Below are 17,904 nucleotides of genomic sequence, written 5' to 3' on the forward strand. Positions count from 1 at the left end.
TTACTTTCCCTTAACCTTGACCACACCTTTATAAATAGTTTTCTATTAATTTTTCCTCAGTGTCACAGTCACAGTTTCAGTGTTCCGTTTGTTTCTGGCTGGGACCCTAACTGATACAGTAATTGCTATTGGGGTGTTCTTAAGAAGTAGGCTCTCAAAATAGAATTTTAGCTCTGTGTTTGAGGAGCATTACAGGCATGTGGCAAAGTAATAGATGCTTAGTTAGTCCGTTGGCATGAATGGGAAAAAAATGCTCTTCCGATCTTTGTGCCTCTAATACCCAGAAAAAAACCAGGTAGCCAGAAATTAAGAGGGATTTCTCTTTTAGGTTTCTCAGAATGTACAAAGATGGTCATTGAAATAAGTATGTTCCCTTAAAAAGATTCTCTTTGGTCTCTACAATAGACACCCCTGCTTCTGATTATCTTTGCTGATAGGAATGAAAAACAATTTTCCCAGTCAGTATTTGGGTACCAGGTACTAGAGACTTTATTGCTTTGCTCTGGTAAAGACAGCACATCTGGGATAGCAAGAATGTCATCAATATGGTGGATGAGTCTGCTATTCCCTGTGTAAAGACAATCAGGATTCCTCTGGAGCCCATTATAACAGAGCCAGAGAGATGGTGATCTTTTCTTAGATAAGAGAGTGAAGATAAACTGTTCTCTGTCATGTGAATGCACCATTATACTTAGACTCAAAGAAGACGTTACATGGTCTCTCCTCTGACCTAGAAACTCGATTTACAGCGAATAAAGTGCACCTGGGAGTTCATGCTATGGAATTCATTGGTCTTACCATGTGTCTGAGCACCTGAAAATAGCTGGTTTGATGGAAGAATGGAATGGTTCACTCAAAGCTCAGTTATAGAATGAGCTGATATACAATGCTTACTGAGACTGGAGAGAATCTTACGTGATAGAGTATATGCTTTAAGTCAGCAGCTGAAATATGGCGCTGTAGCTCTTGTAGCCAAAACCCACGGGTTAAGGGACGAAGATGTGCAAATGGGGACGGCCCTTCTCGTTGTTATACCTAATAGCCTACTTAAGTAGTTTTTCCTATATGTCTGCATGAACTTGGGTTCAGTGAGCCTAAGGGCTGTGGTGTCCAAGGAAGGCACTAGCATTTTTACATAGGAGGCTGTCATGGTTCTATTGTATTGGAAGCTGAGAGTGCCTCTTAAATATATGGCACTCCTCACACTAGTAAACCTACAGGTAGAGAAGAGGTTACCTGTACTAGCTCAGGTGATTATCAAGAGGAAATTGCATTGCTTATTCACAATGGTTACAAGGAGAACTATGGCCAGAGCTCGGTCATCCTGGCCAGGGGAAAACTGCAGCAACCCAATAAAAACGGCCACTGAGGAATCAGATCCTTCCCGAATGAAGGTTTGGGTCAATCCTCCAGGTAAAGCAATTCAGCTGGAGGGCTGGCAGAGAGTCAGCAGAATTTGAAATGATCATTAACGCAGATCTCATGACCAGCTACGTGAGTGGGATTGAAGCATCTTTGTTTGGTCTTGATTAACTGTTTCTTCCACCCTTTTTCTCCAGCTGGCTTCTGGGAAGAGCACTGGTGGTAGCTAAGATTTTAAGTTTCAGGTGGGCGTATGAGAGAACTGATCCAGTCGTCGACAGTCAGGAAGTGTTCTGATAGTATCTGACAGATAGTAAATAGTTCAGGCTTTCTGGGCCGTCGACTACTCATCTCTGCCATTGTGGAGCAAAAACAGCCATAAACAATATGTTAAAAATGTGTGTGCCTGGGCTTCCCTGGTGGCGCAGTGGTTGAGAATCTGCCTGCCAACGCAGGGGACACGGGTTCGTGCCCCGGTCTGGGAAGATCCCACATGCCGCGGAGCAACTAGCCCCGTGAGCCACAATTACTGAGCCTGCGCATCTGGAGCCTGTGCTCCGCAACAAGAGAGGCCGCGATAGTGAGAGGCCCGCGCACCGCGTTGAGGAGTGGCCCCCACTTGCTGCAACTAGAGAAAGCCCTCGCACAGAAACGAAGAGCCAACACAGCCATAAATAAATAAATAATTTTTTTTAAAAAAGGCAAAATTCCTTTTCCAAAAAAAAAAATGTGTGTGCCTGTGTTCCAATAAGGCTATTGACAAAAACAAACGGCCAGGCTGTTGGCTCTAGTTTGCTGACTCCAGTAGGTGATGGGGACATGAGATTTTTATTCAGACAAAAGAGTAGATGCTGAGGGTAGAAGGGATGAACTGTGCTGGGTGATCTCTGTCTGCCCGACCAGAGTCCCTCTCTGCAATTTTCGAAACTGTGCTTTGCTCCTTCACCCTCTGGTTTTCAGTTGGGTTTGGCCAACTGGAGCCAACAGTGGGAGATCAGAGAACAGGAGGAGAGAAAGTTCAGGGTGTTTATTCCCCATGCTCCTTCCCTGCTGAGCTGATTGTTAAAGGCTGTGTTCCTCTATCACAGCTCTGCTTAGGTGGTCTGTCCTAAAACTACACGTAGAGTTCTCCCTGAGTTCCAGTAATCACTCCCTCCGCTTGCCCTTCTGGCCTAGGGTGGTAAATGTCCTTGGATGCTACTAGCTTTGGAGTGCTTCAGTATCCCTTAATGGTTCCTTTTACCACGCTCACCCATTATAAGTAATCCTCTCATCATGTCATCTTCAATTCCCACCAGAATCTGCCATCCATTTCCCACCAGGACTTAGACTCAAAAAATGTCATTGATTGTAAGACACTCTCCACTTCAGAGATGTTAAAATGTGGGGGAAAAAAGTGCATCTCAGGATCAATGAAGTATGCTAATTGCAATATACTCCTGGTGAATGAATGAATCAATGAATGATTAATATTCACAGTGCAGCTCACCTCGAAGGACGGATACAGTGGAGTGCTGTGACAGATTGCGTGTTATTCAGAATGAACTTCAAAAATCAGAATCAACATTGATTCTTCTTAAGTACTTAGATGCTCTTTCTTAGTCTTGAGACGGGTAATCAATGGCAAGGTCATGTCCTTGCCCGGGGCTTCTAACTGTTACACCAGAGCTAAAACATTAGAATGCTCTTGAGTCATTCCATTTCTCTTGAAATGAGATGACTCCAAAGAAACAGCTACCGACCTGGGTACAATTTCGTTTTTGGTGAAGCAGGCCAACTGACTGTTGCTTGTGACTCTTCATGCACTGAGTTCAGAGCTTTCTACAAGAAGAGAATGGTCCGGGAACACATCAGAGTCCTCACAAGTTGCAGTTAACTCACATTCACTGCCCTACGTGACAACTGACATATGTTCTGGCCAAGCCTATTTTAACAGCCATGGGCCTTCTTTATGGCCTGAGACATTACTTAGTCTAGGCTGCCTGTCTAGAACTTACCAACTCTCGAGCAAAACTAGTGACCCGATCTGCATAGGCTATCTGATTACAGAAATCTAGCAATAATTGAGGCTACTCAGACTAGCCCCTCCTCTGGAGCAAAGCAACTCAGAGCACTGGTCCATGATAAAATAAGGAGCTTACATCAGAATGTAAATCAATGCGCTGCTTCCTTTGCCGAGAAAGTTTTGCTATCTAAAAACATCAAACTGAATAATGCATTTATTGACATTACTATACTCCAAGAAGCGTTCCTCTAGAGGGCCTTGGAAATCAGTCCCTTCACAGGATGGTCTTCTGAATTGCTGCCACTTACTGAGAAATGAGAGTATTTCTTCCCATTCCAATTTTCCAAGAAAGAGGTGACTCTTCTCCAAGCCTTTGAATCCATGCTTACTCTCAGAGGGCATCAGAAACCCACTTAATAGCCTGCCCAGGAGTCAGATGGAATTCCATGAGACTCACAGACGCATCGAAAGATACTCAGAGGGAAGGATTCCGATTTGATCTGTGGTCAGACAGATGACAGTGTTTCAGTTCCATCTGAAATCAGTTTGTTAGTCCCGGGGTACTGCTGCCTAAGTACAACATCATCCCACAGGGAAACTTGTCACTTCTGATGGAGAGAGAGACAGACAGACAAAACAAAATTCCGAGCTCTGTGCACAGAAATTAAATTTCCCCGAAGCTTCGACACAGCCATAGAACAAACAGGACAACAAAGCCTTAGGCTGAGCATCTTCAGAAACGACATGGTAATAATAGAAGTGTATTCCATTGTGTGCACGCGCGCGTGTGTGTCGATGTATGCATGCCACATCTTCTTTATCTGTTCATCGGTCAGTGGACATTTAGGTTGCTTCCGTGTCTTGGCTATTGTAAATAGGGTTGCTGTGAACATTGGGGTGCGTGTATCTTTTCGAATTAGAGTTTTCTCTGGATATATGCTCAGGAGTGGGATTGCTGGATTATATGGCAACTGTATTTTCAGTTTTCTAAGGAACCTCCATACTGTTTTCCATAGGGACTGCACCAGTTTACATTCCCACCAGCAGTGTAGGAGGGTTCCCTTTCTCCACACCCTCTCCAGCATTTGTTATTTGTAGACTTCTTAATGATGGCTATCCTGACCGGTGTGAGGTGGTACCTCATTATAGTTTTGGTTTGCATTTCTCTGACCATTAGTGATGTTGAGCATCTTTTCATGTGCCTATTGACCATCTGTATGTCTTCTTTGGAGAAATGCCTATTTAGATCTCTTGCCCATATTTTGATTGGGTTGTTTGTTTTTTTTGATATTCACTTGTGTGAGCTATTTGTATATTTTGAAAGTTAAGCCCTTGTTGGTTGCATCATTTGCAAATATTCTCTCCCAGCCCTTGGGTTGTCTTTTCATTTTGTTTGTGGTTTCCTTTGCTGTGGAATGGAATGGAATACTACTCAGCCGTAAAAAAGAATGAAACATTGCCATTTACAGCAACATGGATGGACCTAGAGATTATCATACTAAGTGTACTAAGAAAGAGAAAGACAAATACCATATGATATCACTTATATGCAGAACCTAAAATATGATACAATTGAACTTATTTACAAAGTAGAAAGACTCACAGACATAGAAAATAAATTTATGATTACCAAAGGGGAGAGGGGGTGGGGGAGGGATAAATTAGGAGTTTGGGGTTAGCAGATATGAACTATTATATATAAGTAGATAAACAACAAGGTCCTGCTGTATGGCACAGGGAACTATATTCAATAACCGGTAATAAACTATAATGGAAAAGAACATGAAAAAGAATGTGTGTGTGTGTGTGTGTGTGTGTGTGTATCTGATCACTTTGTTGTACACCAGAAGCTAATACAACATTGTAAATCAAACATACTTCAATAAAAAATTTTTTTAAATACGAGAAATCCATCTTCACGCTGCACATTCACCAGTAAAATTGATTCTGATTAACAAAGATAGTTGCCTTGCATCATTTCTATGTCTTTCTCCTAAGGAGAAACAAGTGCTGTATTTTAGATGAGATAAGCATGCTTCTAACTTTGTAATGCAAACTCTAAACATTGGCCATAGGCAGAGAAGCAATGACTTTGGTAAGTGTTTATGTCAGTGGTTATACCGGCATCCTTCACACCTCATCCAGAATAGTGATTTACACTTTTGGCTGCCCATGAGAATCCCCTTGTAAAGTCTCTCCGGGTCCTGTCTGCACCCAAGGGAACTTCCATCGTAATCTCTGGGGATGGCACCAAGGCATCAGTCTTTTTTAAAACTCCCCAAGTAATTCCATCGTGCATCCGAGGTTAAGAAAGACTGACACAAATGGTGTTGAGAGAACTGGTAGGCTGAGTATGATGTTTGCTGAAAAAGGCACACCCCTTAGGGCGCTAAGGTAAGGGGAACCTTCCAGTATCTCTTCTGTGACTCCAGGTTCCAAATTTAATATTGTTAAAAAGCAAGTAAAGCAGGAAGGAGAGGAAATACTCATGATTTCTTGTGAAGATTAAATGAGATAATGTGTATGCAGTGTTTGGATTCTCGATGGGCCAAAAGAGTCCGTTCATCCCTGCTATTCATTTCTGATTAAATTAGTGAAGGATTATAGAATTTATTGATAGAAAGATAGCTGCAGGGAATTTCCTGGCGGTCCAGTGGTTAGGACTCCGTGCTTTCACTGCCGAGGGTGCAAATTCAATCCCTGGTCGGGATTTTTGGCGCGGCCAAAAAAAAAAAAAAAAAAGGAAAGAAAGAAAGACAGCTGCAGACCACGGGAACAGATGCAGCAAATTTGAAGGGATTTTCCCTTGCGCTCTGGGTCTCTACAAGGCACACTGTCCATGACTCCTGCCAGAGTAAAAAAAAAAAAAAAGCCCAATTTTTGTTATTCTACACGCCTTCCTACTCAAGCCTCTTGTCACCATTCCAGAATTATATTCACAATCAGTGCACTTTAGTTGAAGGCAGCAGTTCACAGTGTGGTCTGCAGACCCTTGGGCATCCTAAAATCTTTTCGAGGGGTCGGCAAGAATATTTTCCTTACTTACTTTTTCCCGCTGGGTTGACATTTGTTTCGATGGTCCAGAAGCAATCGTGAGTAAAACTGCAAGCGCTTCAGATTCTTCGCCTAAATACACACACAGTAAGAAAACTCCACTTTTATTTTTAAAAGTCCTGATGAAGCAGTAAAAATTATTAATGTCTTTAAATCTTGACCTTTAAGTACATGTGATTTTTAAGATTTTTTTTGCGTGCCCAAGTTTGAGGGTTGTCTCAAGGAAAAGCACTAGTGCATTGGAGTTGCATATTGAACCGGCTGCATTTTGCAACTATTTTTATTTTAAAGAATGAATGACAGATAAACTATAGTTATTCAGGCTTGAGGACTGGGCACACATTTTCTCAAAAATGAACAAAGTGAGCCTGTCACTTCAAGGAACAGTATGTGCTGCCAATGATAAAATTTCAGCTTTGAAGCAAAACAGCTTCCCAATACTTAAGAGACATTTCTGGTAGGGGGATCGGTGATGACATTAATCAAGGTGAATTTTTGATACTGTATAACAAATTTTATCGGCCTTTGGAAGATCTGCCTGACTCAGTGAACCAATATGTTCTAAATGACCAGTGCATCAGTTATCGAATACAAAACCGTGCATGGGTAAAAGATCCATTCAAAGTGCAAGGTAGACCAATGGATTTGAATGCAACACAGTATACGAAGTTTTCCATAGTGACATTAATCTTTAAGGAACTACCACTTGCTGAGTTCTGGCGAAATGTAAAAGAAAACCATCCATAGTTATCTAAATAAGGCTATTAAACTATTTCTCTCTTTTCCAAATGTATGATTCTGTGAAATCAGATTTTCTTCATATACTTCAATCAAAACAACATTGATATTGCAACAGACTGAATGGAAAAGCATATATGAAAATCTAGAAGTCTGCTTTTATGGCACACTTTGAAGAGACTTGTAATCATGCAAAATAATGCCACACATCTCGCTTTTTTAAAAAGTTTGAGAAGCATATGTAGTTTTTCTAAAAAATGTGCTATCTACATTAACATGAGTTTATCTTTTTGTAAATGAATTGAAATATAAATTATTTAAGACTTTTTGAGTCTTAATTGAGGTACAACTGACATTAATTTCAGGTGTAAAACATAATGATTCAATATTTGTATATATTGTGAAGTGATCACCATATGTGTAGTTAACATCTGTCACCATACGTATTTACCAAAAATTTTTTTTCTTGCAATGAGGACTTTTAAGATCCACTCTCTTAGCAACTTTCAAATGTGAAATACAATATTATTAACAATAGTCACCTTGCTGTTATTACATTTCCATGACTTACTCATTTTACAGCTGGAAGTTTGCGCCTTTTGACCCCCTTTACGCATTTTACCAACTACCTCCATCTCTCTGGTGACCACCCATCTGTTCTTGAGCTTGGGGTTTGTTTGTTTTTTAGACTTCAAGTATAAGAGGTATCATATAATATTTGTCTTTCTCGGGCTTTCTTACTTCCCTTAGTATGGTAATCTCTAGGTCCATCCGTGTTGCTGCAGATGGCATTATTTTATTCTTTTTTATGGTTGAATAATATTCCATTGTATTATATATGCCACAGCTTCTTTATCTGTTCATCCATCAGTGGACACTTAGGTTGTTTCCATAGCTTGGCTATTGTAACTAATGCAGCAATGAACATGGGGGTGAATATATATTTTTTTGAATTAGTGTTTTCATTTTCCTCAGATAAATAACCAGAACTAGAATTGCTGGATCATATGGTGGTTCTATTTTTAAGTTTTTGAGAAACCTTTATACTGTTTTTCATAGTGACTGCACCAATTTACATTCCCACCAATAGTGCACAGAGTTCCCTTTTCTCCACATCCTCACTAACAGTTGTTATCTGTCTCGTCTTTTTGATAATAGCCATTCTAACAGGTGTCAGGTGATATTTCTGTGCTTTTGATTTGCATTTCCCTGATGATTAGTAATGTTGAGCATCTTTTCATGTACCATTGGCCGTCTGTGTGTCTTCCTTGGAAAAATGTCTATTCAGATCTCTCTGTTTTTAATTGGATTGCTTGTTGTTTTGCTATTGAGTTGTATGATTTAATATATTTTAGATATTAACCCTTTATCAGATATATGATTTGCAGATATATTCTCCCATTTGATAGGTTGCCTGTTCATTTTGTTGATGATATCCTTTGCTGTGCAGAAGCTTTTTAGTTTGACTCTTTTTGCTTTTGTTGATTTCACTTTTGAAGTCAGATCCAAAAGAACATTGCCAAGATGATATCAAGAAGCTTACTGCCTATGTTTTCTTCTAGGAGTTTCATGGTTTCAGGTCTCACATTCAAGTCTTTAATCCATTTTGAGTTGATTTTTGTGTACAGTGTAAGATAGTGATCTAGTTTCATACTTTTGCATGTGGCTGTTCGGTTTTCCCAACACCACTTATTTTTTTTTAATTTTTATTTTTTTTCCATTTTTATTTTTTTTCCAACACCATTTAGTGAAGAGACTGTCCCTTCCACATTGTATATTTGTGGCTCCTTTATAGTAAATTAATTGACCATACATGCATCGATTTATTTCTGGACTCCCTTTTCTGTTCCATTGGTCTGTGTGTCTGTTTTTAGGCCAATACCGTACTGTTTCAATTACTATAGCTTTGTAATGTAGTTTGAAATCAGGGAGTGGAGTGTGATGCCTCCAGCTTCGTTCCTTTTTCTCAAGATTGCTCTAGCTATTCAGGGTCTTTTGTAGTTCCATATGAATTTCAGAATTGTTTATTCTGTTTCTGTGAAAAATTACATTGAAATTTTGATAGAGATTGCATTGAATCTGTATATTTCATTGGGTAATATGGAAATTTAAACAATATTCTTACAGTCGATGGGCATGGAATATCTTTTTGTTTACTTGTGCCTTCAGTTTCTTTTATCAATATCTTATAGTTTTCAGTGTACAGGTCTTTCACCTCCTTGGATAAATTTATTCCTAGGATCTTTTTGTTCTGGTGTATTCTTCATTTCAGTTATTGTGTTGTTCATCACTGATTGTTTGTTCATTAGTTCTTCTAGGTCCTTGTTAAGTATTTCTTGTATCTTCTCGATCCGTGCCTCCATTCTCTTTCCAAAATCTTGGATCATCTTCACTATCATTACTCTGAATTCTTTTTCAGGTAGATTGCCTATTTCCTCTTCATTTATTTGGTCTTGGGGGATTTTACCTTGCCCCTTTGTCTGCTTGCTGTACAGTAGAAACTAACACAACATTGTAAAGCAACTATACTCCAATAAAAATTAATTTTAAACAAGTAAAAAAAAAAAGGTGCCGTGCTCAATAAATATGACACATGAATGAAAAAAAATTTATTCCTAGGTATTTTATTCTTTTTGGTGCAATTGTGAATGGGATTGATTTCTTCTCAGTTTTAATTTCTAGCACAGTAAATATTGGTAGATGTAACTAACATAAATGGAAGTGCTTTGGAGTCCTCCAAAGGTTTGAGAGCTACTGGTTTAAGGAAATGTTTACACACATAGGCTAACCTCATTTTCGTTATTGCACAGTTAAATTACTAATTCATCAGTTTGATCTTGTGGAGGTTTGGTTTTAGGCTTTGTTGAGCAGATCTATTTCAGTTTACCTTAGACCAGAGGCTTAGTCTTTACTACTGGGCTTTCAGTGGAAGCCCAACTTGTTCAAAGAGCCCCTTTACCTTGCTTGATTCAATCTCCGGCACCGACCAGCTACTGAGATGTCTGTTCAACTGTTCTTTCAGCTGTTGTTTTGCCCCTGGACTCCTTGGAGCTTTTCTCTGCACATGTACACTTCAGGGGTCAGTTAAGGATTTGAGCTGAATTTATAGGCATATGTGGAGCCTCCCTCCCTGTGGCTTTCTCCTCTCTCATGTCTCCTCCTCAATTTCTAACCTCTCTAGCCACTCTACCTCTGTCTTGCGAATCCTCAGCTCAGTAAGACTGCATCCTTCTGCTTGAGCTCCATGTCCAATTCACCAAGCAAATGGAGGAGGCTTCTGAGGAAAAGCCCACTAAATGTGGATCTCATCCAGTGTGCTTCCATTCTTCGAGGGTCGTTATCTTCTGTAGTCTTTGCCTGCTTTTGGTTGAATTCCAGTGAACTCAGGCGACTTCTTTTGTTGTTGTTGTCTTTCCAGATTTATAATTATCAGCAGGAGAGTTCATGTGGTATGAGCTGCACTGCTGTTAAATGAAATGGAATTACTGTCTTTTCTCATATTTGAACCAAGATCAGCAAGGCCATGTCCTCATCTGTGGGGAGACAGCAGTCAATACCATGTCCTTGAAAAATATGTCCTCCTCCAGCTGTGCCGTGTTCTAGAAACTCTATTTTCCCGCAATCCACATACTGACTCTAATTTTAGATTGTCTTATCTATGTGCTTCTGATGTTGGGCCAACATCATTTTCTCACAGACTACCCCTTCATCCTTGGTGGATGGTCATCTGTCTAACATCCTTTGCTTGTACTTGCGTTTTGTTATTGAGTCACATCACTATATATGTCTTTTAAAACATGCTTTCTGGTTTTTGACCATTTTACATCATTGTGGACTTATAGTTCCAGTTGACATTGATCGTTGTCATATTTTTGGTATTCATACTGTAAGCAGTTGGCCTTTATTAGCTCTTTCTTCAGACTAACTTATTTATTCCTTCATTTTTTCCTTTTTTGCTGAAGTATAATTTACCTACAATGAAATGTACCTATTTAAAGTGTACAGTTGGATGTGTTTTGAAAAGTGTATACAGCCGTGCAACCCACATCCCTATCAAGATAGAACAGTTCTAACACCCCATGATGTTTCTCTTACGCTTCATTGCAATCAGTTTCTCCCCTGGTAGATGAAACCACCGTTGTGCTGATTTCTGTCACTACAGACTACTTTTGTCTGTTTGCAAATTTCATATAAAGGGAATTATACAATATGTACTCATTTGGGTCAAGCTTCTTTCACTCAAGGTGATTTTGAATTTCATCTCTGTGTTGCACGTATCAGCAGTTTGTTCATTTTTATGGCTGAGCAGTGTTCCATCTTGCCAGTTTATATATTCTCTTGGGCCGTTTCCAGTGGGGATTATGATGAATAAAGCTTCAAGCCTTTTTGAAGCTTTATTTTCTGTTCTCTTAAGTAAATACCAAGGAGTGGAATTGTTGGGTCTTAGGGAAGTATGTTTAACTTTATAAGAAATTACCGGTTTTTCCAAAGGTATTTTATTGTGGTTTTCATTTTTTATTTCCCTGATGACTATAGATGTTGAACATCTTTTCATGAGCTTTCGGGCATTCATATGTCTTCTTTTTGAACTATCTGATTAAATCTTTTGCTAATTTTTTTTTTTTTTTTGATGTACGCGGGCCTCTCACTGTTGTGGCCTCTCCCGTTGCGGAGCACAGGCTCCAGACGTGCAGGCTCAGCGGCCATGGCTCACCCCCCCAGCCACTCCACGGCATGTGGGATCTTCCCGGACCGGGGCACGAACCCGTGTCCCCTGCATCGGCAGGTGGACTCTCAACCACTGCGCCACCAGGGAAGCCCTCTTTTGCTAACTTTTTAACTTGTATTTTATTATTCACTTGCAGGGGCTCCTTACCTTCACTTAAAAAAAAAATATTACCTCAGTTACCTCTGAAGGTATTCTGACCTTCTGAAAACAACAAGATGTCTCAGGCTCCCTTTTGAGTTTTCCTGCCCCACACATGGAACCAACTACAGTCGACCCTTGACCAACACAGATTTGAACTGTGTGGGTACACTTATATGTGGATTTTTTTTCAATAGTAAATACTACAGAACTACACGATCTGAGGTTGGTTGAATCCATGGATGCAGAACCACAGATACAGAGGGCCCACTTTAAAGTTATATGCAGATTTTCCACTGTGGAGGGGGGCTCAGCACCCCTTACTCCCACATTGTTCAAGAGTCAGCTGTACTCTCTAGGGAATCCTGTCACCTTCTTGTGGAACTCATGATGATAATCTGTGTAACCTCTCTTAGACCCTGAAACAAGAAGAGCCGGGCCCAGCCCTCACCATAGAGCCAGTTCTGACCAGGGTGGGGGGCTGGACCTAGATCTTCCTGCCTTGAAGTCTAGGACAGGATACTTAGAAATCACCAAGGGAGTCGGTTCTGGCCCCAAAACATTGTACCCTAGCACGGGAACCTCAAAGCCTGTCAAGTTCATCCATGCTGATTTCTATAATCCTTCAGTTATAAGCATGAGGCGTCTTGCCGGTCCTCTCACTAGTCTTCTGTTGTCCTGTCATTCTCATACTGCTCTGAGTAGGCCCCAGCTGAACTCTCTCCCGGACCTTTCTGTGATTGATGCCTTCTGCACCACTGCCACACACACACACACACACACACACACACACACATTTCATAGTAAGCTAACCTTCCTATATCTTTGGTATCTTTTCAGAACAATCCTAAGTAAATGCTGACTTTCTCCTGCATCACTTTTCACAGAGAATATTGTTCTTTCTTTCTTTTTTTTTACACCTTTATTGGGGTATAATTGCTTTACAATGGTGTGTTAGTTTCTGCTTTATAACAAAGTGAATCAGTTATACATATGTTCCCATATCTCTTCCCTCTTGCATCTCCCTCCCTCCCACCCTCCCAATCCCACCCCTCTAGGTGGTCACAAAGCACCGAGCTGATCTCCCTGTGCTATGCGGCTGCTTCCCACTAGCTATCTACCTTACGTTTGGTAGGGTATATATGTCCATGCCTCTCTCTCACTTTGTCACAGCTTACCCTTTCCCCTTCCCATATCCTCAGGTCCATTCTCTAGTAGGTCTGTGTCTTTATTTCTGTCTTACCCCTAGGTTCTTCATGACATTTTTTTTCTTAGATTCCATATATGTGTGTTAGCATACGGTATTTGTCTTTCTCTTTCTGACTTACTTCACTCTGTATGACAGACTCTAGGTCCATCCACCTCACTACAAATAACTCAATTTTGTTTCTTTTTATAGCTGAGTAATATTCCATTGTATATATGTGCCACATCTTCTTTATCCATTCATCCGATGATGGACACTTAGGTTGCTTCAATCTCCTGGCTATTGTAAATGGAGCTGCAATGAACATTTTGGTACATGACTCTTTTTGAATTATGGTTTTCTCAGGGTATATGCCCAGTAGTGGGATTTCTGGGTCTTATGGTAGTTCTATTTGTAGTTTTTTAAGGAACCTCCATACTGTTCTCCATAGTGGCTGTACCAATTCACATTCTCAACAGCAGTGCAAGAGTGTTCCCTTTTCTCCACACCCTCTCCAGCATTTATTGTTTGTAGATTTTTTGATGATGGCCATTCTGACCAGTGTGAGATGATATCTCATTGTAGTTTTGATTTGCATTTCTCTAATGACTAATGATGTTGAGTATTCTTTCATGTGTTTGTTGGCAGTCTGTTTATCTTCTTTGGAGAATGTCTATTTAGGTCTTCTGCCCATTTTTGGATTGGCTTGTTTGTTTTTTTGATATTGAGCTGCATGAGCTGCTTGTAGATTTTGGAGATTAATCTTTTGTCAGTTGCTTCATTTGCAAATATTTTCTCCCATTCTGAGGGTTGTCTTTTGGTCTTGTTTATGGTTTCCTTTGTTCTTTCTTTCATACTCCAATATTTCTTGGTTGAAGGGTACTGCCGATATCTTCCCAGTTCTCCACTGCCCTTTCCAATTATTGTTCATTTTTAACCTAACCTAAGCAAGAGACTTTGTCTGAGATTCCTGCCCCCAGCATATGACTTTCCATCAACCTCCCCTTACAGCCTCCAAACTACATTCTGTTCTCTCCTCCACACTTATATAAGCCTTTGGAACTTGAATCTCATTTATCTTCTCTGCCTTAACTCTTGTCAAGAGGTCTTATCATCCATGTGGACAACCCATCCAAGTCTCTAACATCCCAATTCCAACGATGTTTTCCTCCATTCTTTGGCTGTCACCACCTATTTTCTAAATGCCTCCTATCTTTACACCCATTACACTCAATGTTCCACCACCTGGGGATCACTAGCCCTTCCCTGTATTCTTTCAATATGTTAGTCCCATTACTGTCTTTATTTCTTTTTAGACTGATCCTGGACCTCGTTGGGTCATCACATTTTCTCAGTCCTACAATCAACTCCCTCAACCTTGTCCTGCCACCTTTAGCACAACCTTGTATCCCTAGATCAGTTCTCCAACATGCCTTCTCTCTTCCTCCACCTGGATGATTAGCATTGCTGAAGAAAAATGGTCATTTGTGCTGATTGGTTTCATGATGGCTTGTGTGATATTTCTCCAAGAGGTACTTGAATATCTCCATTAACTATAGAATTTCAAGGAAGAAAAGTCCAACAAATCTAGTGTTTGAAGACTCCATTTTTTTTTTTTTTTTTTTTTTTTTTTGCCGCACTGCACAGCAGCACGCGGGATATTAGTTCACTGACCAGGGATCACACCTGCACCCCCTGCATTGGAAGTGTGGAGTCTTAACCACTGGCCTGCCAGGGAAGTCCCTGGAAACTACACTTGTTATTTTGCTGTATCACTCAAGATCTAATTTCAGAAAATAGAATCTACTACAGCTAGAGTTAAACAGAAAGGATTTCCTCCTTATCTAGAGGTGAAAGACTGAAGAAATATACTTCATGCTGGACTCGGAGAACACCTCCCTAAACCAGTTGGGACTGCCAAGGGAGCTGCCAGGAAGCTATAAGATCAGGAATTTGCCTCCCAAATTGGGAAGCTACCATTTGGTTTGCTTGTTGTAGAACTACTCCATTATTGCTACCATCAAGAAGCCATGGTCCCAAGGGGAGGGGAGAGGGTAAGCTGGGAGGAAGTGAAAGTAGCATTGACAATATATACACTACCAAATGTAAAATAGCTAGCTAGCGGGAAGCAGCCGCATAGCACAGGGAGATCAGCTCGGTGCTTTGTATCCACCTAGAGGGGTGGGATAGGGAGGGTGGGAGGAAGACGCAAGAGGGAGGAGATATGGGGATACATGTATACGTATAGCTGACTCACTTTGTTATACAGCAGAAACTAACACACCATCGTAAAGCAATTATACTCCAATGAAGATGTAAAAAAAAGACCAGTAGCTACGGTCCCAATTAAGAAGCTGCCATCAATTATTGGCAAAAAACCCCCACACTGCCTCAGCCATAACCTCCAATAATGTGCATGCTCTGCATTTATCTTCTCTTTCCACGCATTGATTTAGTTTCAAAGCCAAGTCACACTTGAGTGCATCTGACTGATGGAATCTTTTTAAATTTTTTATTGAAGTATAGTTGATTTACAGTGTTGTGTTAATTTCTGCTATACAGCAAAGTGATTCAGTTATACATACATATAGACATTCTTTTTCATATCCTTTTCCATTATGGTTTATCACAGTATATTGAATATAGTTCTCTGTACTATACAATAGGGCCTTGTTGTTTATCCATCCTGTATATAATAGCTTTCGTCTGCTAATCCCAAACTCCCAATCCATCCCTCCCCCAACCTCCCCGTGACTGATGGAATCTTAATCACTTCTCAGACTGTAGCTGCAAAGGACTCTGGGGAATATAATAGTTTGTATGTCTTTCATCATCTACATGCTAAAAAGGGTTGAATACATATTAAGCAAACCTATATACATTATCAACCATACTGCCCCTGTCCTAAAGATCACTGAATGAGTCTCTAATAATGCTGTAGAAGGTAGTCTTCAAACTGCCCCCCCGACCACAGTGATCCTCACCTCTTGGTATCCATACCCTTATGGAGGGAGGTATACTCCCCTCCCTCACTGAATAGGGCTGACCTATGTGATGAGTAGGATTCTATGGAAGTAACCACCTTCTTTTGAGGCTAGGTCATAAAAGATATTGTCATTTCTACTTTGTTCTCTCTTGGATCACTTCCATTGGAAGAACCTTGTTATGAGAACGCTCATGCAACTCTGTGAAGAGGCCCACTTGGGGAATAACAGAGATCTCCTCCAACAACCACTGCCAACTTGCCAGCCATGTGAGTGAGCTGCCATGGAAGTGGATCCTCCAGCCCCAATCAAACCTTCAGATGACTGTAGCCCTGGACAACATCGGACTGCAACCCCATGAGAGACTACAAGCCAGGACTATTTAGCTAAGCTGCTCCCAAATCCATGACCCAGAGACATCGTGAGAGATAATAAATGTTTATTGTTATGTTGTTACTAAGCTTTGGGGTAATTTTTAATGCATAAGTAGATGCATAATATAGTTACCAGCATGTTGGACATTAATCTTTTCTTCAATGTGCTTTGGATGATCTCATTGCCTTTTTTTATTCCCCACCCCGTTCATCTAAGTTCAAGCCCAAGAGCTGAAGGCTTGTAGAGGTGAAATCTGCAGTTCTCTGGGAATGGCCTGGACTCGTCCACCTTCTGGCTTAGCCTTCACTAAGCCTTCTGATAATGGTCAAGCAGTTCCTCTTAGACCAACCTCCCACAGACAACTGTATGTGGACAAAATATAAAAGAAAACAACTACCTGAAGGTACTGAAGAGCGACCAAAAAACAGGCAGATACCAGAGGGCGGTCATCACTTGGAAGGGGGTACGTATGCTAGGTGAATCATCAGGGTTTGCTGGGTTTTGTGTAAGGGCAGGTTGCTGTATCCACCATGCTGGGGATGGGGAGGAGGCTTAAATGAAGATAGTCTTAGTGGTTTGAAGAACCAGAGGAAAGGGTAGGAGCAACCATAGCAACTGAAAAGTCAGAAGGGAAATCCCAGAAAGGAGATAACCAGAAGTGGGCAGCAGAGAAGGGGAGCTCCGGATTCTGTATATAAACTACCTAAATTTCTCACTGGTCATTGTACCACTCATGTGCAGGCCGGGAGTAAGGGGCAGGTTCCAAGTAGCCCAGTGAAGTTTAAAAGAACTGAACTGAGACTCCAGCTGCTGTCTACCAAAACAGAGCTTGAGTTCCGCCAATTTAATTGCCTGCTGCTTCATTATACACACACACACACGCATGCACATGTAAAAGTGCTGCGGTACCAAACAGTATGACCAAGCAGAACTGAGGATTGTTTGTTTTTATGGGGTCCAAAAGGCACATAGAAAAGTCCTGTAAGATCTGCAGTGAAAAACCAGTCCTCTAGAAGAGAGCCTATTAATCTTTGAAACGGCCCCCAATTTTGGTGTAGGTTATGTATGTATGCATGCATGTATATATATATGTATTTTTTATTGAATAAATTTGACACGTAACATTTTGTGGATTTAAGATGTATAATGTGCTACTATGATATATTTATATATTGCAACATGATTGCAATTGTAGCAGTATTTATGACTTTACATAATTTTAGTATATATTTTTGTCTGTATTCATTATACTGTGAATTAGATGTCTGTGGCTTATTTACTACTCATTGCAAGTTTGTACCCTTAAACAACATCAGTCTTATCCCCTACCCGC

The 17,904-nt window shown here is 40.5% G+C and overlaps 1 protein-coding gene across 1 annotated transcript in view; it reads left to right on the forward strand.

Annotated features, from left to right (window-relative positions):
• SYTL5 (synaptotagmin like 5) overlaps window positions 1–17,687 on the forward strand; it is a 238,569-nt gene extending 220,882 nt beyond the window's left edge. The window contains exon 19 of the mRNA XM_032620740.1: window positions 16,369–17,687. The gene's annotated coding sequence lies outside the window, so the exon portion shown is untranslated. The remainder of the gene's footprint in view (window positions 1–16,368) is intronic.
• Window positions 17,688–17,904: the final 217 nt, after the last annotated feature.

The sequence above is a fragment of the Phocoena sinus genome, chromosome X (genome assembly GCF_008692025.1).
Source record: "Phocoena sinus isolate mPhoSin1 chromosome X, mPhoSin1.pri, whole genome shotgun sequence".
Classification (NCBI taxonomy): Eukaryota; Metazoa; Chordata; class Mammalia; order Artiodactyla; family Phocoenidae; genus Phocoena; species Phocoena sinus.